Source organism: Phodopus roborovskii, unplaced genomic scaffold (genome assembly GCF_943737965.1).
Source record: "Phodopus roborovskii unplaced genomic scaffold, PHOROB, whole genome shotgun sequence".
Classification (NCBI taxonomy): Eukaryota; Metazoa; Chordata; class Mammalia; order Rodentia; family Cricetidae; genus Phodopus; species Phodopus roborovskii.
Window position 1 is genome coordinate 3094797 of NW_026126416.1, and position 24421 is coordinate 3119217.

The 24421-nt window shown below is 44.2% G+C and overlaps 1 protein-coding gene across 1 annotated transcript in view; it reads left to right on the forward strand.

Annotated features, from left to right (window-relative positions):
* Positions 1–3680: 3680 nt before the first annotated feature.
* Nek7 (NIMA related kinase 7) overlaps positions 3681–24421 on the forward strand; it is a 122904-nt gene continuing 102163 nt past the window's right edge. The window contains exon 1 of the mRNA XM_051183187.1: positions 3681–3802. The gene's annotated coding sequence lies outside the window, so the exon portion shown is untranslated. The remainder of the gene's footprint in view (positions 3803–24421) is intronic.

A 24421-nucleotide genomic window follows, 5' to 3' on the forward strand; every position in this document is an offset into this window, starting at 1 on the left:
TACAAGCTGCTGCTTGGACCGATTGCTTTCTATTTTGCACAAGCATAGACAGCTCAGTGCTTTTTATTTAAAATACATTTCACAACATCTCCTCAGTTTCACAACTGCTGCAAAAAATAGCCATGGAGAAAAGCCATGGTCCGTATGCCACTAATTTTAATAAAGAGCTATATTCCCCAAGCGATCATAATTCGGTAATTGGGACACCGTAGCCTTGTATCTCTGCAACTGTGAATTCTAGGGATTTGTGTGAGGAAAAATGAAGATGGAGTTAGCTGTTTTTATTGGAAGCTCATCTGCTAATAATCCACTAGCAATTGCAAGGAGCCATTAAATGTGGAAAGGAAACATGCTAATATTTTTTTTTTCCATTGGTGTTTCCAAAGCATTGTCACTTTGTGACACAGTGCAGTGACCACAAGCCAAGGCCAGAGAAAAGTGATCTCCCTTGGGCTGTCTGTAGTCTGTTCTGTGACTTCCCTCTCTTGGCCCAGTGTAGTCCAGACATTTCAACAGCTTGACTAAGCCTCATCACCATTTAGCTGCCAAGCTTAGTGGCTGTCAGTCTGGCTAGTAGCTTTTTAAGTGCACCTGCTACTAGTACTATGTTTCTGTTTGAGTCAAGAAGAGTAGACCTTTCCCGTCTCCCCCAGTGACCAGGTTCTCTCTCAAAGGAGAATTATTTTAATATTACTTCATCATTCTTCTTCAGGGAAAAATTTTTCCCTCATAAGTTTTTTTTTCCTTATGGAGAAATTACATTTATGCCAAAGACTGGTATGCAACATCTGTTTTGGGTTAGTTTATGGAGAAATGGTTTTGAGCATAAATACTGCTGATATCCTTTTTTTTTTTCCCTTGCGTGGGGCCTTCAGATCTATATGAAAAACAAAACAAAACCCAAAGATATGGTAAGAACGGAGAGTTTTAAAGCATGATATCTAAACTCTATTTGTAATGAAGTTAGTTTGCTATGTAATATATGTGTTGCATGGCAATTATTTATACCTACTGGGTCGTTCATACAAAGGACTGTAATTAATGCATATCATGGAGCTAGAGCATCATTTGGGAGCAAACTCAGAGGACATGAGTGGATAAGCAGTTAAAGCTGCCTTCTGCTCCTAAGTGTCCTGGACCAGAGGAGCCTCCTTGGGCAGCCGCTCTGCTTTTCCATTAGCGTTTGCTTTAGGCCAGGAGGCTGGCTGCTGGCGGCTGGGAGTAACCTTGTCTACCCACAACAAAGGTGATATAAATTTAGAAAGAAAAATTATAGTGCCTTCTGTTTTGACCCTCTTTGTAACTCTGTGTATTATTTATCTGTAGCCATGAAGCCTTTACAAGTGGGAAAAAATAAATAGGGCTTGCTAGAGTATTTTTATTCTTTGGACATCATATAACACCAAAGGGATTCATCCCAGAGAAAGTCTCTGCATCCCCTAGGGATGTTTCAGCTAATTTCTGCTCAATTTGACCAGTGTGTTATCAGACCTCAGAGATATTTCCATGATCCAGCCAACAAGTTTTGCTGGCATGTTGAATGTGCTGTATGAGAGGAAGATAGGATGAAGTGTTCACTCAGTGTTCATTAAGTAGAGTGCTTGCTTATCAGTAGACTATTTAGCCTGCAGATAAATCGGTGGTGTGTTCAAACGTGGGCTATTGTACGAGGTAGCTATAACCTACGTTTTCTAATACGCTAATATCAAAAATAGCAAGAGCAAGCTATGAACCATGCATCTAGTCCTACCTACGTTGAATTTTGCCTTGAAGATATCTGTTAATTTTTTTTTTCTACAAGCTGTGGCAACTCAAGTGACGTTGTTTCTACGAATGATTTGGTGGGACGTGACCATATGATTTGGTTTAAATGCCAACATCCTGGCTTCATCCTATCTTCCTCTCATACATGGCATTCAACATGCCAGCAGATCTTGTTGGCTTCACCACAGAAATGTTTCTGAGGCCTGCTAGCATACTGGCCTCAGCCTGATTGATATAATTTCCAGGGAGTATTATTATATTTTTGCAATTTCTACTGGTTCCACCCTGAGGTGTATTATCCACAGTTGCTGTTTCTCTCAACTTCCTCCTGTAATGGCATTCCGTTTCATTCACTGTAAAGGACAAGAGATGGAAATTGTACATGTATGGGTTCTCTGGTAACCCACCCTCCTCTTACTCCATTAGCTACTCTCCCTTGCTCGATGGACTCTGCATTCATTGACTTCTTGGCTGTTTCGCCACAGTAACAACCCACTTCCAGACAGGGCAACTTTCATTTTCTGCACAAAATATTCTATCTCCTGAGAGTCACATGACCCCCACTCTTAACTTCTACAGACAGTCCTCTGCTCAGTTGCCTAGTGGCTTCCCCAAATAAACATATTTAAAGTTGTTCCCCCCTCTCTATTTCTTTATGACTTGTCATCAGATATATTGAGTATTTTGGATTTTCTCGTTGAAGTTTTATGAAAACAGGACTCGTGCACATAGGTACATCACTTAGCAGTCATCTTAGAATTTCATCTGGCACATTTGTGTAGTTTATGCCCCTTGTACCAAACGTCTCCTTTCGGAATCTGGTTTTCTTCCTAAAATTACAGTTTGTAGTTTTTTCTCCTAATTATACTTCACATAGGCGACCTTGTGGTAGATGAGCCTCATTGCAATGTGGATACCAGAAAACACTTTGTGGGGTGTCAATGCCCCCCCCCCCCATCATGCAGGTCCTGAGAATCAAATTCAGGTCATCAGGCTTGAAGAAGAGCCTTTACCTACCCAGCCATCTGGGTGGCCTAAACTTTCTAAATCCCAATTCCACCGTTTCAACATATTTGAACTGTCATCCCGATTTTGGCTCTGCTTTTTTGGGGAATGAAGCCAGAGAAAGACGTGGTGATAACGGAATGGCTTATGGGCTCAGAGCTCGAAAACGCGCTGTATCTCATCGCTAAGGAGAGGCATTAAGGCCATTTCTGTTCTTGACAACTGCAAGTTCAATGAGTGCCATCAAAGGGGACCCGAATCTGGGCATGGCAGACTCTACAGTGCCTCCTAGCCGGATACCCCAGTAGTTCAAACCTGGTAGGAATCAAAGCCTTGCTTTCTCAGCAGCAGCACCATGTTAACAGGGGCAGGCCCATATTTGCAAACATGTGACGTGCAAAAACACACGTATGTAATGCCACATTTCCCGTAATCCCGCTTTAAAAAAAATAAAAAAAAAGCATGCCCGCGTCTCAAAGATCCCGCACCCCGTAGCAAGCAGGTCGCTCAACTTTTGGCCGGCGTCCTGAAAGGCAAGGCCAGCGCTGGGGCGTTAGAGCCAAGGTTGGCTTAGGCAGCCTGGAGGAGGAGGACTCTAGTTTCCCTGCCTGCACTGCAAGGTCCCGGCGCAGGGGCAGCTTGCATGTGAGCGGGCAGAAGAGAATGGGACCGCGAGACCCGGTGCTGCGGAGGCAGGGGCCGAGCGCCGCGATCCCGCGATCGAGGCTCACGCCCGGGTTCTCTGGAAGGCGGCGGAGCAGGGTGCAGGCGCGGGCAGGGGAGGGGCCTGCTGCGGCGTCCCGCCCTCTCCTCGGGGATGCCGGGATGTTTACCCTCCTGACAGCCGCGGCCCCGGGAGGAGGAGGAGCGGAGCCGGGAGGATGGGCCGCCGCTAGGCTCGCAGTGGTGAGCGCCGGCCGAGCGAGCGGGGTGGGAGCCGGCGCCTGCAGCGGCGATCGGCCCGGAGTCCCGCAGCCCCTGCATCCCCTGCATCCCCTGCAGCCCGCGTGGACCGAGCTGCCCCGCAGTCCCGGTGAGTCTGCACGGCCCGGCCGGGGTGGGGCCGGCGCTGGGAGCGGGCGGGCCGCGCGGAGCCTCGGCCTCGCGTGCCTCCGGGGTCGGGCCGGGCCGCCTGCAGCTGGTGGAGGGCGGTGCGGGCCGCCGGCGGCGGGCGATCGGCTCCCCGGGCCCCGCGAGCCCCGGGAAGCTCGGCTGCGGCGGCGGCGGCGGCAACAGGTCTCCCCGGGCTGGGACAGGAGGAACTCCAGCGAAGGCCCGCCCCCGCGCAGAGCTCATTGGCCGCCGTGCCTATTTACCGCTCGCCGATTGGCTCCACCGATTCGGCCCGCAGCCCAGTTTAGAAAAAGTGAAGTTGCGACCCGGGAGTCCCGGCGATCGGTGGGGCCGGTGGGGTCCCCGGAGCCCGATCGGGGTGGGATCCCGGGCTGGGATTGCAGCAAAAGTTGTGAGCTGGGTTGCAAAGTGTGTCCTAGGGGAGTTGGAGGGCGGTGCGGGACGCTGCCGAGCAACGCGGGCGGGCTGCCACCGCCTGGTGCTGGAGGCCTTGGAGGACCCACAGGGGATGCTTTCACCGACTCTCACACACGCACTGGGCTCGCATAGCATTTGCCCCTCACCCCCATCCCAGCATAGAGTGAGGTATGTTTACAGTTCCTAGTGATGGATCTGAATATAGGGAGGAAAGAAGAAACCCGGTATAGAGATGAAATGACCCCCTCCCTTTGACGTTGCTAATCTTAAAGGTTGTAATGAAAAAAAAAACAGAGACTCTCTAAGTGTGTAGAGCATCGCTGTTAGGACCCGCTCTGGCTCTGGAGTTGCTCCTCCAAGGAATCTGCAGTCCCCAGTAGGCACGGTACCGGCCGCCCTCCACGACGGCGTGCTTCGATAGGTTGCTTTACAGAGCACCATCGAGGATGTGTGTGCCATGAATCTGTTGTCTTCTGGACGATGACATGTTCCTGTGGCCCAAGAGAGGCTTAGTACCCACACTCAAAATACCCACACTCAAAGCGTTATAACCTGTTTGGGACAACCGGGCAAACTCAGAAGATGGTGAGGGAAACACACACACACACACACACACACACACACACACACACACACACACACACACACACAGAGTTGAATCTGTAATGCTTCATCGCATTATTCACCAACTGCAGCGTTTGGTGACGGCCGGTGCACTTGATTTAACCTGGCATGCAACCTAAGTCCTTACTTTATCTTCACAGCTCGCTGCTACACTCCGACAGATCGGAAGCAAACTTTGATTTCATGTCCCAAACCAAACCGTAGCATCCTCTGCTTTGTCTGGGGGAGGGGGGGAATGCTGGAAGTTTGGAAAAACTTTACGCCTTAGAGGGGCAGTAAAGTGGATGGGGGTGGGGAGACGAGAGAGAAGGGACTCTGGGGTGGAGGGGAATGGGGGCCAGTGATCACGAAGTCCTCAGATCAGATCTGCTCTGAGGTGGGAGACCCCGCCCTTCTGAGCACTGACAGCCACCGCAGCCAATGGACGGCGAGGACACCCGGCCCTAGCCCGGGAGGGCTGGTACTTCCTACCGCTGCCCTGGGCAGGGAGAGGGAGGCCAAGTTTCTCAGAGCCTGTGGGCCTGTGCAAAGAAGGGCTGAGGCTCACGGTCTTGTGAAATCAGTGCATTAAAATATAGAGTGGGGGTGGGGGTCGGGGTGGGGGTGGCTGGTTTCCTTTGCGCCCTTTGTTAACTTTCAAGATTCGGGCTCAAAGCCCGGAGTCACCGCTTCCACCGAAACCGCAGCGGATAAGAAACGAACCTGGTCAGCACATTAAATATAGTCGGTGACTGATTGGGGCTTTACCCCGAGATCATCTGAAACTGAAAACCAAGAGCTTCCAGAAGAAACCTCGGTAGACGCCTTCCTGGCAGTTTACTATGGTTAAGACAGTCGTGAGTTTAAAAAGTCAGGGCGGCGTTTTCAGGCAGGCAGACCTATTTTGTAATCTGAGCTACCAATCAAGTGTGTTTATCTGGATAATACCTGTCTCGTTCTGCACTCTTTGTCCACAAACACGTTTTCTTGGCTGGGCATTTAGATTTCTCTGCAGCCGGGAAAGGTCCCTGGTCTGATGACGCCCGCGCGCCAGCGCAGGAGGGGGAGCAGAGGCCACATGGCCTGCATGCCCTTCCTTACTGAATTAAAAACCAGCATCGCAGTTTCACATAAGCCCAAGTGCAGAGCGGGTACACTCTGTAAATTAGTACTTCCGGGGCCCTTTTCCCACTTCCGGGCTTCTGGTGACTGATTGCAGTAGATGCCTTTCAGCCCTGCCTTACATTAAGTAGTCAGCGTTTACTTAACAAAATCTATTAATTTTTATTATTATTATTGTAAGAATGTGATGGGTAGCAATTCCCTGTTTCAGCTATGTGTCTTTTCAAATATTTAAGTAGTGTTCGGGCGCATATGTTACTTCATAATCTAAACATAAGTAGCAATCTTTCTGTAGTTCTGAAGATGTATGAATGGCATGGGTGGTTACTATTTACTGTGCGTTGATTTATCTGCATTTCTACAAATGTAGCAACGTTTTCTAACAAGCACTTATTTATACTTTTGAACTTGTTTCATTTCCTCTTGGATTTTCCCCCCATGGAGAGTATAGGTGAAATAACATTTGGTTACATAATTATAACCAAGCCTATGCATTTGTGGAATATAATGGAAGTTGACAATTTAATCCCCCCCCCAATAGGGTCTCACTTTGTAGCCATTGCTAGCCTTGAACTTAATATGAATCCAACCCAGCATGGTTTCAAACTCAAACTCGGGGCATATTCCTGCCTCTGTGTCCCAAAGGCTGAAATTATAGGTATGAGTTACTACTATTCTTGGTTTAGAATTCTTAAACTTATACAACTTGTGAACTGTGAAACTACCTTTTTTTTTTTTTTTGTCATTTGTCAATCAATAGTTTGATTATCCCTATGGTGTTGCATATTTCTCAAAATATTTTTTTCCTTCTAAAGGAAAAAACTCATGGCTTTTGGGTGAGGGGTGGGTAGGAGGGCAGATCCCCAGAACGTTCTTTACTCTTTGAGCAGGATAAATGATTTTTTTAACCTTTACTAAAAAAACAAAACAACAACAACAAAAACAAACCATGTTATCATGTCCTATATATAGGATGAGCTGTACCGGAATTAATAATTATCTACAATATTATGCAGATAGTATACAAATGAGAAGAACTGATAGATGTATGTTTTCTGTGATTTAGTGGAAATAGGTTTTTTTTTTTTTTTTTTTTGTACATTACCACAGTCGTTTGGTCTAATTTTAAACTCCAGCTGCTTTTGTACAGACAGTTTAGAGTTTTTCACAAACTCTAAACAGTCTGATAGTAAGTATTTTTGGCTTTGTGTGCTCTATTGTCTGCTGGAGCTCCTGCATTTACAACCACAGACAATGCCCATGTATGTGGTTATAGCTGGGCTCCAATAAAACTTTGTTTATATAGACGATAACATCAAAGGCCCTACACACGGATTCCAGGCTGTTGAGCTTCCGACAACAGTGCTCTGTAAACGTTTTTATTCTTTGAGCCTGTGTGAGAATTCTAATGAATTCCCTAGAATAATGGCCAAATTTTGCTTGCTGGCATTCATAAACATACAAGCCACTTAGGTTAGTGTCCTGCCATGAAGGATAAGGGCGTTGGGGTAAAAGTATTTACCGGGGTAAAAGTATTTACTAGACTCAAACAAATATAGAAAAGATTTGATAGAGAAAGTAGTCTGTAAGGAGAGACAGAGATGCAGGGGGCAAATACTGAGAAAGAGAAGCCAGGAGAGGAAGTAGAAATTCTATATCTACAGCTAGGTTTGGATGGCCTTTATTTCAGGGCGACCCCAGACCCATCCTGTGATGTGGCATGGGTTTGTGAGTGTGTGCAGTTTCCTGCTTCCTCCTTAGGAAGCCAAGGTAAGACCTTATTGTTGTTCTTTTGCTGCAGCTATTGCCTCTGAAGCACAAACATGAGACTCAGTGCCCATGTGGAGTTTATTGATAGAAGGGAGAGAAGGGGGGGGTAGCTAGTGGCCAACCGAAAGCAGGGGGAGAGAGAAAAGAAAAAGAGAGAGAGAGAGAGAGAGAGAGAGAGAGAGAGAGAGAGAGAGAGAAGCAAGAGAGAGGCACTCTTGCTTTAAAAGGGAAACTTAACTGGGTCCCCTGGCAGCCAGGTAAGTCATGATATAGAGAAGACTTGGCCATGAGCATCCCACCCATCATCAGGGGGCGGGGTCAGCAGACTGCTGGTTCCCAACACTTATGCCAGTCATCTACTTTTAAACTAGTGATACTCCTAACATGAATGAATTTTGATGTATTTCGCCAGTCAGTTTTTATTTTAGCCTGCTGGTATTACTGTGTTGCCGTTAGAGGGAATTTTGGGCATATTCTATTTAGTTGTATTTTTCCCACTCCTTCTTTTTAAAGGAAAGTGATAACATTGGGAATAGTGCCACATGTCCACAATCCTAGACCAGATAAACTGAGGCAGAGTGTTGGGACTTCTAGCACAGCTCGGACTACATAATATCTCAAACAGTTGTATCCACCACAACAGAAAACAAAACAAAACAATGCCCCGCCTCCCCCAAAAGAAAAGTAGACCTAGTCTTTCTAGTAAAAAAGGAAAACGATAACTAACAGTAAAGGACCTCTTGTCAGAGAGTGTGTGGCCACTGGGAGAAGTCGGGCTTCCTTCTGCTCAGAGAATGAATTTTAAGCTGGCTGGGGTGAAGGGGAAAAGTGGAATGCAGTAGAAAATGAAACACCTTGCAAGGCATACAGTAGAACACCTTCATCCTAGCCAGGAGTGGACCTCAATTGTACGCGGATTTTGACTCCTTAACCCTCAGGGAGGCCATGTGGAAACCTGGACATTTCAGAGCTTGTGGCCAGTCGCCTTCAGCTACAGGCATCATTTTTATCTGAGCCCCTGCCTGCATGTGTTTGCCACGATGTGGGGGAATCCAGGCACAACACCCCAGGTTTGTTTCTTTCTCTGCCACCCTTGTTGAGTAATTTGAGTTTGTCCAGGCTATGGTTTTTCCAGCTCGCTTTGAATAGCAAATGAGCACAGCTTTGTAAGTGCAGAGTAGTAGGTGCAGCGAGCGATGGTTTCATTTCCTCCCTTTCTGTATTCATGGGCCTTTCACAGGAGGGCAACAGTGGGCTGGCTGATACTTCTGACGACGGGTTCTGTCATCCACTCTGCACTGGCCTGGCCTTGCCTGAAAAGGATGCCCCGCTGTTCAGCACCGGCAGCTTTCTCTGCTTGAATTCTTCTTCCTCTTTGCCCTGGGATTTAATGTTTTACACATTTGAGATAGTATTTTAATGATTTATTTTTATTAGTTAGTGGAGCTGCAATAAGGAGGGTGCTGCTACTCTGGGTGCCCCAGAACCATACTCCAGCCCTTCCCAGCTCAGAAGCGGGATCACTGAGGCCTGGGACACCACACTGCGTGAGTTTCTTAGGGCTGCTGTAACATACCACCTGCTGGCATCATAAAGCAACCTGGGTTGATTCTGTCCCAGTTCTGAAGGATGGAAGTTAGAGATTCAGTTTCTCTTTGAAGTCTAGGGGAAGTGTATGCTGGGCCTATTTTTCCTTCTTCTCCTCCTCCCCCTCCTCCTCTTCCTCTTCTTTTCTTAAAACTTTCCAGTGTTGTTGGCAGACTTTGTCTTTCTTGGTTAATAAATATATCACTCTAATCTGCCTCTGTCACATCGTAATGTCACTATCTGTCATATGAGGACATCTTGATGGCCCCATCTTCACCTCCAGTCACTTTTTTTTAAACTTGAGAGGATTATTTTGGCCCACAGGTGCAGATGGTGCAGTCTGGTATGTCAGAGGAGTCATGGTGATGGGAGAGGCTTGACCACGGGGGCAGTAGTATGTGATATAGCTTGTTCATAGCTTGGTGGAACAGGGCCAGGCTTGAACTCTCAAGGTCCTCTTCCTCCCCAAGTGATATACCTCTACTAGTTAGACTCGACAAGGATTCAGTCTCCCCGAAATAGCAACACCAACTGGAGACAAAGTATGCAAACACAAGAGTTCGTGGGGAACGTTACAACGTTTCACGTTCAAGCTGTAACATTCTGTTCTGACATCCATAGGTTCATGGTTACCTCACAATTCAAAATGTATCCAGTCTCACTTAGTCTTAACAGTTCCAACATTACTGGAAAGCCCAATGTTTTAGCTGCGAACTCCCCTAAGATGAAAAATCTCAAGTCATATACATTTAACATTCAGTGACACAAAGTAAGTGTTATTCAAAATAGGGCACAACAAGGAGAGATGCCAAGAGAAACCCAAAGAACAAACAATAAATTCCATAGCTCCTCACCCAGCCCTTGGGGCCCTTGGTGGCATCTTCTGGGAACTCAGAGACTTAGCTAGACCCACTTGTCTGGCTCTGACATTTGTAATACTTGTGGTTTTTGTGGGGTTGAGTCTACAGCTTTCCTCTGTAGGCATTGTTATGTTCCTGGCATTTTCAACATCCTGGCGTCTCCATTGGGAGTTAGACTTCACTTTTATAGCTTTATACTTGTCCTATCAAGGTCTCTTCAGAGGACCTAACCCTGTAACACACGGTGCCTCTAATTCTTGCACTTAAAATTTAGTGACAATATCTTTATCTACACTCTTCGTTAGGTTCTTTGTTGTGTGAAGGATTGTGAAATTTCTGATGCTTTTGTCCATAATGGCGGATTTTAAGCTTGTGGAAGGGCTGTGTCTTAGAGATTAAAGAGGAGCATTGTTTTATACATTTATAATATTAATAGTAGTCCACTGAAACAGTAAAATGAATGTTCTGGAACCAAGCTTTCCATTTCCCATTATTATCTTGTAGTTTCCCTGAGGGGGCTGCAAATGTCTAACTTACTAAATCATGTATTTTCAGAAGTAGTAGGAAGCTGGCAAAGTCTGGATTAGACTTCTCATTGAATGTGGGAATCAACTAAAACCCAGAGATGCGGGATTGCTCATCTGTGTCTCAGTGCACCCCGGGTCCCTTGATAGACAAATTCGGCGTTTGCATGTTATGTTCTAATAGTGACGAAGAGCCCGTGTACGTTTCACAGGCTTCCGACAGTATGCACTGTGTGCCTCTCACTCCTCTTGAATTACCAAATGCCTTTCTGATTTGTTGGTGCCTCTTTGTTCGCTCAGTTAAAGATTTGCTGTTACACAGGTAACAGCGTCCCTTTTCCAGCCCCCACGTTAAAACCTTGAACACTTTATTCGTTCAGCAGGTAACCTGAATGCTTGGGAAGTATTTCTGTTGCAAAAAAGAGAAACAGTAAGGTTTAGTGTTCCATATTTTCTTTGAAATAGTTTTGAAGGATACAGGCTTCTCTTCGGGAGGAGTCCTCACCTACAGTAGTAGGTAGGACAGGAAAAGTTAGTGTTCCCAGGTAGTCCCAGGTTGCCACACCAATCAGATACCTTTATTAATAAACTTTAGTATATTGAAAGTTTAATATGTCCACTGGCATTTTCACCTTCCAGTGGCTTCTTTTCATCTGTGATTCAGACAGCAAATGGTACCTCGGTTCCCTTTACCTCTGTAGTCGTGATTTGCTCTTAGAGATTGAGTTGGGTTTATTCATTGCATGTGGCCCCTGTGTGGGAACAGTTCTTCCTGTCAAGCAGAAATAGACAAGATCAACACTGAGGGATTTTGCGATTCCTTTAAATAGTTCAAGGTAGACATAATTTATACATTGAAAAATTTCTGTGGCTTTTCAAAATGGTTTCCTGAAGTTTCCGTCCTCGGAGAGCCTGCCTAAGAAATTCTGATTTGATGATCCTGAGGTTTGGTACTGGAAGGGTTATGTATTGATGTGTTGTCAATACATCATGCATGTGACTCTCTTTCTATCTGGGGTCCCTCAGACCACCCCAGAGAGTGTTCTTCTGTAGCATTTTTTTCTTTTTCTTTACTCTCTCTCTCTCTCTCTCTCTCTCTCTCTCTCTCTGTGTGTGTGTGTGTGTGTGTGTGTGTGTGTGTGTATGGAGAGGTCTTTCCTAGTGTAGGTATCATTTCTAGCAGCATATACAGTATCTCGGCATAGCTTTCTTCTAGCAACCAGCCTCTCTTAGCATGTGTAAACAACATCTCAGTTCAAAATATGGGATATGTTTTGAAATCTCTGTTAGGAAGTATAATTACTAAATCAGGAAGATACATATTTTCTAAATAACAACTGAGCGGAGCTGAGAAACTTTCCATTTCAGATAAGGGGAGAGAAAATAGCAAATATGTCATCTTTAGCCCCATCCAAACCCCTTGCCAGTATGCTGCTGACGCTGTGTGATTCTCTGCCTTCTTTTGGCATTGTTCCCGTGATGGAGCTGTGTGAAAGCTTACTACTCCCCTCGCTCATGGATTGCCTTATTCTTTTTATTTGTTTATTTTTTCTTCATAAGAGCAGACTTCTTTTAATTTGCCATGTAGAGCCTTTTGCCTCTAGTTCCCAAGGCTGGAGACCTACCTGTGTTGACCTACCTCATTACACAGGGGTTTTCCGTCTTGAATGTCTGGCCATACTGGAAAGCATTCCAGAACATTAGGATGAGTAGCTCACTCCTTCCCCACTTTTTCCATGACCTCTTTATTTCCACTCGGTGCTCTGATAACGTGTGACTGGTACTTGAGTTCCTTCAGACTTCCCTCCCTGTCTGTAGGCATGAGACTTTGCATACAAACGATTCTTTGTCTACCAACTCCTGTTTGGTCATTTGAAAGCTGCTGCCAGTGATTTCTATTTTGAACATATACTCTATGAGCATTTAGCTCTCTCTTTGTTTATGACTCTCTTCCCATTTCCCTGATGCTCTATCAGAAGTCCGGGTTTGTTTTTGTATCTTTGCAAATGCCAGATGCAGGGTTTGACAATATGAGCTAACGGAATAGCCACGGAGCTCGGTTCCCTGTCTGGCCTTGGGGAGAACACGGGTAGAACGGGTGCAGATTTGGGTGTGCGTGAAGACGCTGTGCTAAACGACGGGGTACTGAATGCCCGCATTTCCATTTCCTGGCCCATGATCTCCCACTGCTCGAGACCTCATTTCAGAGCTCTCCTTGAGGACAGTGCTCATGCTCAGGGGGTCACAAGTTCCACATTTGCTGCCTTCAAAACTTTGCAGGGTGTTTTTGCGCTTGTATTTTTAGGACATTCAAAAGATGAGCCTGTTGGCCGCTGAGTTTGCCAGTTTCAGATCAGGGCTAATGCTTGCGGAGCCCTGTTTGCCAGGGACAGAGCATGTGAGCTGGGCATCCCTCCAGCTTCTTTCAGATGGTTCTGTAGTGACATTGCTTTGGTTTCTTATGTCCCTCCTTTTCTTCTTTACTCTCCCACTCACAGAGACGTTTAGAGCTTGTTGGTATGTAATTGAAAGTGTGCCGGACTGATGACATTTAAGGATAGGACTGTAACGGAAGGGAGAAAGACAATCCCAGGCAGCAGTGGCATTTGGGAGCGATGGGTACAGAAATAGAACCATTGGTGTAAGCTAGGAAGGAGGAAAAAGAGAGAGAGAGAGAGAAAGAGAGAGATGCAGAAAATATGAGAAAGGAAGACAGGGAAGTAACTTTTCTGCTGTTCAGTCTCAGATTATTGTGAACCATTATAACATTGTAGGTGCGTGTCCTTGTTGGATAGAATTCCTCCAGTTTGAAAATACGGTGGCAAACAAAACATTTGGATTTACATGTGCTTGAATATTAATTACAGATATGGGGGCTGTTGGGTAACGCCTGCTTTTGTTGATTGTTTGTGCGAGGGTGGAAGGTTGGTTAACCCACGGTCAAAAGAGCTTGCTCCCGATGAGACTTTGCTTGGGGTCCCCACTGTTGCATCCAGACTGCACAACGAGAATGTGGGATTATGCTTCAGACTGAAGCAAATTCCCAGGTTTCTACTTTTTATACTTTGGCTTTATGTCTAGAATATGAGAGTAAATTAACCATTAACATTGTATAGAACTGCCTGTCCCACTTGTTTACAATGGAGTGTCTCATTCCACCTACACTAACCTGTCCTGTTAGATTTATTTCTGTACTCCTTTGTTTTAACCGTACCCAGCACTGTAAGCATTCTTGGACAAATTGCTCGGTCTTTATGCTCTCTCCCCGCTTTTATGGCACGTTGCACACCTCAGCTGCTCTATCTCACTTATCAAAGTAATCTCCATCTTTTAAATCCTTGCCACACACTACACAATTACGAAGGAGCGTGTGTTTCTCTGCCTCTCGGCCTCCAGAACTTTCTCTCTCATTGTTGAGAAACTTGTTCCCCCCGTGTTCCTGGAATAATCGGTCTCTGGGAGGTGTGAATCATGTCCGGTACATATTTGTGTTTCCTACAGGGCCTACCATACCATTCTTGTCAGAACTGGCCATTCAGGGGAGGGCAGGCGCCTGCTTCCCAGAGACTGGAAGGGGCGGGGTGGAGGGGGGTGGGGGGTTCGGGCAAGTTCTAGCAGTCAGAGACCAAATGTCCAGAACACTTGCGTGGCGCGACTGACGGGCTTCAGGGAAGGCTGGGGTGGATGCCAGGCACATGCTTGTAGGAGGCTCACAGAGCAAGGGGAGTGGGGGGGGGGGGCTGTGTGCTCTGGGAAACAGGTGAGCATCTGATCTGGGAGTGCTTCCTGTCAGGGTATTCAGGGACCTTGACAGGAAACATCCTGTCTTTGGATGTGAGTCCTGAAATATCTCTAGTGGCACCTGTGAGATAGGAACTTGGATTAGGTATATCAGACTTGGATTTGCTATGAGGAAGGGTGTGGAATCAAAAAAAATAGGCACAAGCTGGCAGGAGCAAGATGGGTTAGAGGGAGTAAGTGCCTGCCATTTGGCCATGGGTTAAAACAGGACTGCAAGGCGGAGTTATTTGACTTGAAGCTGATTTATTAAACACGTTAAGAATAAATAAAAGGTTCTTTATGCGTGCGGAGGAAGATGCATCCCTTATGGGTGTGTAGAGAAGGCGCATTCCAGGTCCTCTTCATCTGAACTCATTTAAAAGGACAGTTTTATTAAGGGCAACTCGGTCTTCATGGGTGCTAGGGACAAGTAAATGTTAACTTGTTGCCTGACTTCAGTATATTATATAAGGCAAGATACTTTCTTTTCTGCACCTGAAAAAGTGTCATTTCTAGCCTTAATAAAGCTTTGTTTTTAAACTCCCTTAGTCTATACCATCTTTTCAATACTTTATCAATCTACTGTCAGAGTGATGGATTTCTGGAGGTTCAGAACGCTCAGATGATAATTTAATTGGATATCAATTATGTATTATATCCATTTTGACTGTCTGAAAAGATCTTCAACAGAGCCCCCTGGTAGGTTATCCAGTCCCAGGTTGTAAGCCCTATGCATATACATACATGAGCAACATCATTAATGGACTCAGCAGGCTGTGTGTGTGTGTGTGTGTGTGTGTGTGTGTGTGTGAGAGAGAGAGAGAGAGAGAGAGAGAGAGAGAGGATAATAAAAGTAAAGGTTATGAATTTGAAAGGGGGGATACAGAACAGTTGGAAGGGTGGAGATGATATAAATATAGTACTAGTATATGGAATTGTAAAAAAAAATTAAAAATAACATTAAAGTTAAACAGCATTCAACTACAATAAGATTTCCAAGTTTTGGTTTGATTGCTTTCAACACTTTAATGTAAAAGCCTAGACCGCTCTCATCAGAAGAGCACTGTGTTTGTTATTCCTAATATTACTTTAAAGTTGCAATGCTTTCTGAACAATGTCTTCATATAATCAGGGTCTCACAAAATTAATTTTTTGGAGAAAATGTGTTTTACATCCGTGTGCTTGTTTGTGTTAAAGGCACACACTCACAGTTTGGTGTTGTTTTCTGGATTTTGCTCAGAGCAAGAGGACAATTGCAAGGTGATACAAAATGGCAGAGTTTCCTGAGGAGGCTGGTTTAGTATCCTTCAGTCAAAGAATGGTTCAGTTCTGAGGTATAAAGAATGATATGAGAACAATGGATTTATTTTCTCAGAAAGTAAAGTGTAAAATGTACTGCATGTACATGACTCTCTTCATAAACACTGTGAGGCCAGAGAGATGCTCAGAGGTTCGTAGCTCTTTTGCAGGACCGGATTTGGGTGGTAAGGTTCATGACTACCTGTAACTCTAGCTCTGGGGGATTTGACGCCCTCTTCTGGTCTTTGAGGAAACACACACACACACACACACACACACACACACACGCACGCACGCACGCACGCACGCACGCGCACGCACAGACCTTAATTTAAAAATAATTTTTGCAAATGTTAAAAGCCTAGTTTGTGGAATCAGGATTGTCAGAGTCTTTTATCTACTTTTTTTTTTTTTTAAGAACACTCCAAAAGCTGTAATTATTACACCTTTCTTTCTTTCTTTCTTTCTTTCTTTTTTTTTATTTTTATTTGTGTGTTGTGGGATAGACAAAGAATGCTTGAAGTTCGGTAGAAGGAGAGCAGCAAGAAACTGGCCTTTTGTTCAGTTCAATTTTGATTATGTCCCACTAACCTAATTATTCATTAAATAGACTGTTGCTGTGACTCAGGTCCTAAGAATGCAGTCGGGCCTGGGCCAGGGTTAATGAAAATGTTTGCTGGAGAGAGACATAGCAGCCCAGAGTTGTAGCTTTTCATCTTAGCCAAGGCCTGTTCCTTTATCTAGATTTCAGGAGCATCCAGTGAATTAATGAGAAAGATTTTGCAACCACTGTTTACAACAACTGCAGTATGTAAGGAAAAAAGGAATTGTGAATGGTCAGAAGGAAAAGCAAAAGATGCCAAATTAATAAGTATGGGCAGTTAAGCATTTTACAAGCATAAAGTGCAACATTTGTTAATTCAGAAAAGGTATCATTTTATCTTTATTTTATTTAGATATTTAGATAGATATTTTCTACCTTTTTGATGAGTTTTCTTCTCTCTCTCTCTCTCTCTACTCCCCTCCCCTTGATTTTTAAGGCGGGGTTTCTCTGTATTGTTTTGGAGCCTGTCCTGGAACTCGCTCTGTAGACCAGGCTGGGCTCGAACTCACAGAGATCCTCCTGCCTCTGCCTCCTGAGTGCTGGGACTAAAGGTGTGTGCCACCAACTCCGGGCTTGATTTTTCTATTAGTGTTTGTTACAGGCCAAAGGCTGTTGGCAACAAATGGCCTTACAATAAATAATTTGTATGAACCCAAGTGTTTTTTAGTTGTTTGCCTTTATTTCAAAGGGCCTTGCCAACTTTGTCGTCAGAGAAGTCACTACTCTGCATTATTTAGTACAATAAATTCAGCAGAACATTTTCAATACTCAGATTGGAGATGGATCCAAGTTATTCATTATGCTTTTTTTTTTTTGGTTAACTTGACATGAGCTAGAGTCATCTCGGGAAGACTCAATTGAGAACATGCCCGCATCAGATTACCCTTTGTTAATTTGTTTCTGGGGGGCGGGCTGTTCTTAATTAACCATTGGTGTTGGAGGGCCCCGCCCACTGTGGGCGGTGCTGCCTTAGTCTGGTGGTCCTGGGTTGTGGAAGGTAGTTGAGGAAGCAGGAGTCGGCTGGACACTGCTGCAGTTCCTGGCTCCCAGTTCCTAACCTTGCTCCTATCCTGGATCCTTTGGAGTGTTACGTGTAAGTCACATAAACTTTTTTCCTGCCTGATTGCTTTTGGTTGTGGCGTCTATCGGACCAAGCTAGCACGGTCATCCTAACTCTTTACGTCAGTCTATTTGCTGTGGCATTTAACAAGCATACGGGCTTTAGTTGTTGCGGAGCCAGCAGATGGATGGCATAGGAGTCAGTCGCACGGGTGGGGTGGCCTCTACCTGCAGTTAACCTAAACAAGAAAAGCGTACCAGGAGTTCTTCGTTGTTGCTGTCCTTTGCTTTTGACAGGGTTCTTTAAAATTCAAATAAGGGACTTGTCGTTCACGTCCTCAGAGAGAAATTCTATGACAATAAGCAGAAGAAACAGTGCTGTCACCCCGTAGTATCTTTTCACACTGTGGAGGAGCATCCCTAATTTACTCCTTTGCCTTTTGCATGGAAAGTAGCTAGCGTTCGTTGCTCCTAGGATAGAGATTTGGCATCTTGCTGGCGTCATCGCACCTGAACATAATACACGTTCCTTTAATCGGGAACAGTTGAGGAAGAGGGCAGACGGTTTCTTCTTAATCGCCTCAAGTTAGATGCTGGAGTGAATTTGGGCTCAGTTTCCTGACTCTTGGGTCGGTACTCTGTGTAATCACTTTTTTCCTTCTGACTTTGTTTATTCAAATACTTATTGGAGTTTGTGTACAGGAGGTATACAGACGAGGAATAAATATCCAGCTTCTTAGTCTTGCCCGGTGTTTAGCAGATAGATTGAACCACAGATTGACAGATAATGAGTTCATTAAAATAAATGGTAACAAGGAGTATGCTGGTTTTCAGTGCCATGATGCAAACTGGAGTCATCTGGGAAGAGGAAACCTCAGCTGAGAAAATACCTCCATCAGATTGGCCCGTGGGCAAGTCTTTGAAGTTTTGGGGGCACATATCATTTTGATTAATAATTGATATAGGAGGGTCCAGCCCACTGTGGGCAGTGCCAGCTTTGGCCTGATGATCTGGGGTTGTATGAAATAAAACCAAGTCAACATAGCCATTGGGAGCAAGCCGGTGTGGTCTGGGCGTCAGTTCATACTCCCGTGTGCCTGCCTTGGCTTCCCTTGATGAACTATAACTAAGCCAACCAAGGACTTTCCTTCCCAAGTCCCTTTTGCTAGGTACTATATCATAGTAACACAGATGCAAGCCAGTACCTGGGAAGGAATACCTGGGAAGGAACAAAGCTGATTATGACAACTAGCCAGGACGTCTTCTTCAATAAGGTGGTCTAACCTGTGTCAAAGGAGTGTAGGCTTGAAGCAACCTGGCATTTGGAGGAATATAAATGGTGTGTTAAGACCAGAATGTAGTATTTCCGTGGGGATAAATGCTGACGAAGAAAAGGCTCCGGAAAGTTACGCTTCATTCATTAAAGGGGTTGTAAACAGAAAGGACAGCCATTTGATTTTCATCTCAGACTTGGACTTGACATTATAGACTTTGTATATATTTAATAAGCATGTAGAGTAGAATTATTTCTGAAGCCAGGATGAGTAATGGGCACATTGTAGTTCTGACAAGAACCATGAGGTCTGGGGTGAGCAGAGAGAGAGGGGGGGGGGGAAGGAGAGAGAGAGAGGGAGGGAGGGAGAGGGAGAGAGATTTGGGAAATAGAATTAGTAAGAAATGAGGGCTCCTATGAAGGTAATGGAGTAGGTAGTAGTAGGGTTGCTATAACTTAAAGCATTATATGGGTTGCTGAGGCGACATTGTAATCACAGAAAAGGGACTAGAGGACTGAGTAGGTTTAGAACGTTTAATGCTTTAGACATATTGGGCCTGGGCTGTTGGACAGAAAGATAGGGCAGTTGTAAGTGGTACCGTAGAGCTACAGGTTTGAAACTCATCAGTATGTAGGAGGTAGGTTCTGTGCCACTGAAAATGCATGACTATTGATTTAAATAATCAAGGGATTTACTGTTAAAGGAAACCCAAGCAAAATAATCAGCAGCCCTGTTTATTATTGATCACGGAGCAAAAGGTGCATTTTGTATAGAAATGATGAAGTAGATGAAGCAATCTCCTCATCGTGCGTTTTACCTTAGATCCACCTGGCTGGTTTGCTTTATTGCCGGTGAGTACTGAGCAGTGAGAGACACGGCGTAGTGTTCCAAACCAGTGCTTAATGAAACCAAGTTACTGGAGTCAGTCTCCTCTTCAGGAAATTAGGAGGGACCTTTGTTCTTTTCATTATCACAAAGTGTCAAAAGCTATGCAGCAGTTACTTTACTAAACTGAAGAAAACAGGGCAGTGGCTAAAAAAAAAATGTGTACAACGAAATTACTGTTTGTATATGATCTTGATAGAGTGATACGTTTCCGTTTTCAAAGGTTAGAGAGATGCATGTTGAATGGGAGCTTTGAGAAGTTACTTGGAAGTTCACTGTTAGCGGATTAAAGTTTCCTAGAGGCGATTGGGAACTGGGTGTCTTTGAACAGAAGCTTTGGGGATGAGCATGGGGGTGAAGTATAAGTTCAGAGGACTAAACTTGTGCTCTGCAGGACTGGAAAGGCGATGCCAGAAGCAGTTAGAGGGAAAGGCCGTGGTTTGAAAGCCCTTAGCGTGAGAACTAAGAATTGGGTATGACGGAGCAGTTCCTTAGCCAGCGTGGAACTGTGTTCCACAACCTCTCAGATGAACGAAAGTGTTGTTGAAGGAGGGCTTCCAACAACTTGTCACCAGCACTAGTAGAATATCAAATAAGGGAGTCAGGACTCTATGCTTGCTTTTTCAAGCTTGATAAGATCAAAGCAGGAAAACATGATCCCCATGGCTTGAGATTAAAAATAGTGTGTGTAGGGGGTTATGCCCAAGACGAAGTGTAAATAAAACATTTATTGCAGCGTAGTAACGGATTTGTTAAAGATTTAGATTAACAAACAATTCTCAACCATGTGCCCTTGGAAGATGCCATCTCAGAACCAATCAAGTGAGGGGGGTTTAAAATAAGAAATAGGCCAAGACCAGCAAGGAACAGACAACAGAAAAGACAGCTGTGCAGCAGTGTGAATTCTAGAGTGGAATCATTAGACAAGGCTGAAGAATTGCCTCGTGAGCTGAGGAGGAGTTAGTTTCTTTAATGACTGGAATAACTAAAGCAACACCCTAAGAGTCGGAATAGCAAAAGGAATGTGCGTGGCTTGCACAATTAGACTTCTAAAGCTCAGGTTTTAAATTTGTGCTTTAAATTTTTATGCCAACCGAACGGGGAGCTTCTAATTAATCCATGCTAGCTAGCGAATCGACTAACGAAAAACTGCCAGAATTGGGACTAAAATAAAACGGTTTGCTCATCTGTTCACCAACCCTTGCCCAATAGGTTACCAGGATTTTCCAGTGTATTAATCCAGATTTAATAGAAATTTATAGCTAGAGGAGAGTGGCCTTAGTGCAGTGCCACTTCTGGAGCACCAGGGACGCAGGAGCTCGGTGTCCTGTGGACATGGAGGCTGCCCTTTCGTATTTTGACCATGAAATACTAGTTAACAAGTCATAGGAGACTCTTTTTTTTTTTTTTTTTAAAGAAAAGAAGCAGGCATTGAAAAAATATCAGTGTACAAGTATGTATGTAGTAAAAGTAGAACAATAAAACATGTACTTGGAGCCTCTGAGAAATGGCTCTGAGCTTTAAAGAGCTTGGTGCAGAGGACCCGAGTCCTCTTCAGGACCCACAGGCTCGGGGGCGGGGTAGGAGTTGAGGGAAATCTTTTCTCAGACCCCTGTACCCACCCCTCAAAGTAAAGCAATATAGGTAATAAAAGAATTTGGTGTAGTTATATCAGCATATTACATAATAATATACATGGGGTTAATAGACATTACCTATATTGTACTTTATGAGATAGTTTTTATAGGCTTATGTAAATTTGTAATAAAAACAAAATTAAATTATATCTTAATGATGGTGACCAGGAGTTATCTGAGCATGAGTAGAGATGACTTGCTAGAAACTAGTTGCATGGTTCGTTGACTCCTTTGGCTCAGTTAAGAGTCTTAATGCTAAGCTTAAAGGAGCAGGCACTATTTGTTGTCACCTGATGCTGGCCCCTCTTAGGAAACAAACAAACAAAAAATCCTTTTTGAAAGCAGGGATTATTGTTTGACCTGGGATATGGCCAGTTTGACATTGTGATTTCCTGTAACTCTGCCTTTCCCCTTTTCTTTCTTGCCCACTCTCTCCCCCAACAGTGTAGCCCTGGGCTGGCCTACACCTTTCTCTGAAGACCAGGCTGGTGTGAAACTCAGCCATCACCTCCCTCTGCAGCCTGAGTTCCAGATTAAAGATCTGCACCACGTTGTGGATCAGGGTCTGTGCTCTTAATTGTCGTAGTTCTTTGTGATTTTTTTTTTTTTATTATGCATTCGAATAAAAGAGCCTTCTTAGGGCTTCATTGGTCTAGATATTTAAGGGAAACATTATTCGTAATGGAGCCTTGTATAATTTTAAGGTTAAAATAGGCTTTAGAAAAAAATTACTTTTTTTTTTTTATTTTGTTTCTTTTCTTTTTTCCTTTTTAATTGTGAGCTACCTTGTGTTGCTGGCAATTGACGTCAGGATCCTGGGAAGAGCAACTGGTGCTCTTAATTAACCACTGAGCCATCTCTGCAGGCGTTTTGAAATAGATGGTCTTTAGGACAGGCTTTTTTTTTTTTCTTTTGATATTTGCTTAATTTATCCAGTGGGTCTTGAATTCTTAAGATGAAGCTAATTCTGGTCCAGTCCTTAAGCTAGGAGACATTCACAGAGATTCTTGAGCAGTGACGAAGTGTGGCTCTCGGTCCCACAGGATGCTGAAGGCATCTTTGTAGAGGAAAATGAAGGGATTTGGGGACCTAAAGCTGGGCTGGAACTTTCCAGGATGTGGTTGAGTTTTGAACTAAACACAAATTTCTGCGGTCTTGGCAACGTCTGTGTAGTTCTTGAAACCCTAGCCCTGACCTGTGGCTTTTGAAGAGTTTGAGAAAATGTTCCTATGCAGATTTCTGCACATGTTCCTGCCGGGAAGGAGCTTCCGACACACCCTGCTGATTCTGTGTCCGTGTGTGCCATGAGCGCATGCGCATAGCACACGGGGTCATGTCGTCCCTCAAAGTTTCTTCTTATCTGTAATCTGTAATTATTTCCTGTTCTGTGGTAATGCTTTCAGAAGCAGCCTGTGGGAAAGTTCTGCAGAGTGTCAAACAGTGTGTGTATTATTTTATTTTTGCTGGAAGAGTGTGTACCAACAGAATTTGTAAACTTTAAAAAATCAAGACTGAAGGGCAACTTGAAGATTTTTTTTTGTCCCCCCCCTTTTAAAGTAGTTTATTTTTTTAAAAATAATTTAACTTTATTTTATTTGCATTGGTATGAAGGTGTCAGATCCCCTGAAACCAGAATTACAGGCAGTTGTGAGCTGCCTTGTGGGTGCTGGGAATTGAACCTGTGTCCTCTGGAAGAGCAGCCAGTGCTCTTAACCTCTGAGCCATCCCTCTAGCCCGTGTCCCCCTTTTTATTTGGGTTTCCAGTTAAAAAAATAAGCTGGCCTTCATATTTAAAAGCCCATACATTGTAGAAGTTCATCATCATCGACTCTAACCTGTTCCTAATGTACTGAGACCTGTCTTAACTGTAGGGTGATGAAGGCATGAGCACAGTTGGATGAACTTTTCTTTGTCCTAACAGTTTGCCCCCAGGGTTAGGCAGACTTTCCCTCTCATACCTATTGCGCAGGAAGGATAGGAACCCACTGAGATTGGCCCAAGGCTTCCTGAGTCTGCTCTGCTTAGGAGCTATAGGGTCATGGCCAAGGGTAATACTTTTTGTTGCTATCGCTTAACACATTACTCCCTTTTTGGATACATTTTCTTGCTGATAATGATGACTTTGTAACCGTTTTTAAATTGTTATACTCAAGTTACAATCTTAGGGGTGTAGTCGGATGAGAATGTTCCTTTTGTTATTGAAGACTTACAATGAGAATACACATGGAGTATTCTCAAGAAGTCGTTACTATTTTTTAGAGGAAACAAATTCACAGCTGTATTAGAGGGATTACCTTCATCTATATCTATCTATCTGTCTGTCTGTCTGTCTGTGTGTGTGTGTGTGTGTCATTTACTAAAAGTTAAAGTGTGAACTAGTAAGTAGGCTGAGAGCTCAGACCTTTCCAGTGTTGACTTGCAATAGGAAAGCTATCTTTGGAGCACTGAATGTAGCAATGCTCTGAATACACATCCCTAGTGACTGACTTCATGTCAATGTAAGAGAAATATGAGGAAGTTGGTGCAAGCCGGACAAGGCCTTGCACGGAGACTACTTGTTTTTCATACTTTGCTCACTTACTTTAAATATATGGCACTGCCCACATTTGCTGAGACAATTCACTATAATTTGAAATCTTAGAGCTTTGTGTTATCTTTGAATAGCTTAGAAAAAAAAATAACAAATGGAATTAAAACCAAGCATTAACTTAGTTTTTTGTTTGTTTGCTTTTGGTGAGGTCTTCCATGTTTAACATGGCATTCTAAGCAAATGAACTTTATCCTTCATGACATCTTACATTTCAAATTACTCAGTAATTTTCTTTTTCTACAGAAAAAAATTAACTGAGGGGGGTAACTTTGGAATTAACCACACATGGCTTCCCCAGCACCCCTAAATCCCCACCTGACTCAGAATGTCTGTGTAACATGAGTGATTTGTTTATGGAGAAATTAGAATTGGGTGGGCTTTAGAGACCAGGAAAGGAAGGCAGGCCTCGTCATCCAGGAGCTTCTGTTGATACGGAGGTAAGGAAGGTTCAGACAGGATGGTCGGATGTCTCAGGGAAAGCCCTTAGTAGTCTTGGTGGAGTCTGCATCAAGTTCTGCCTTCTCCCCATGGCTGTTCCTTTGTGAGAACAGCTGTGTAACCAAGGAG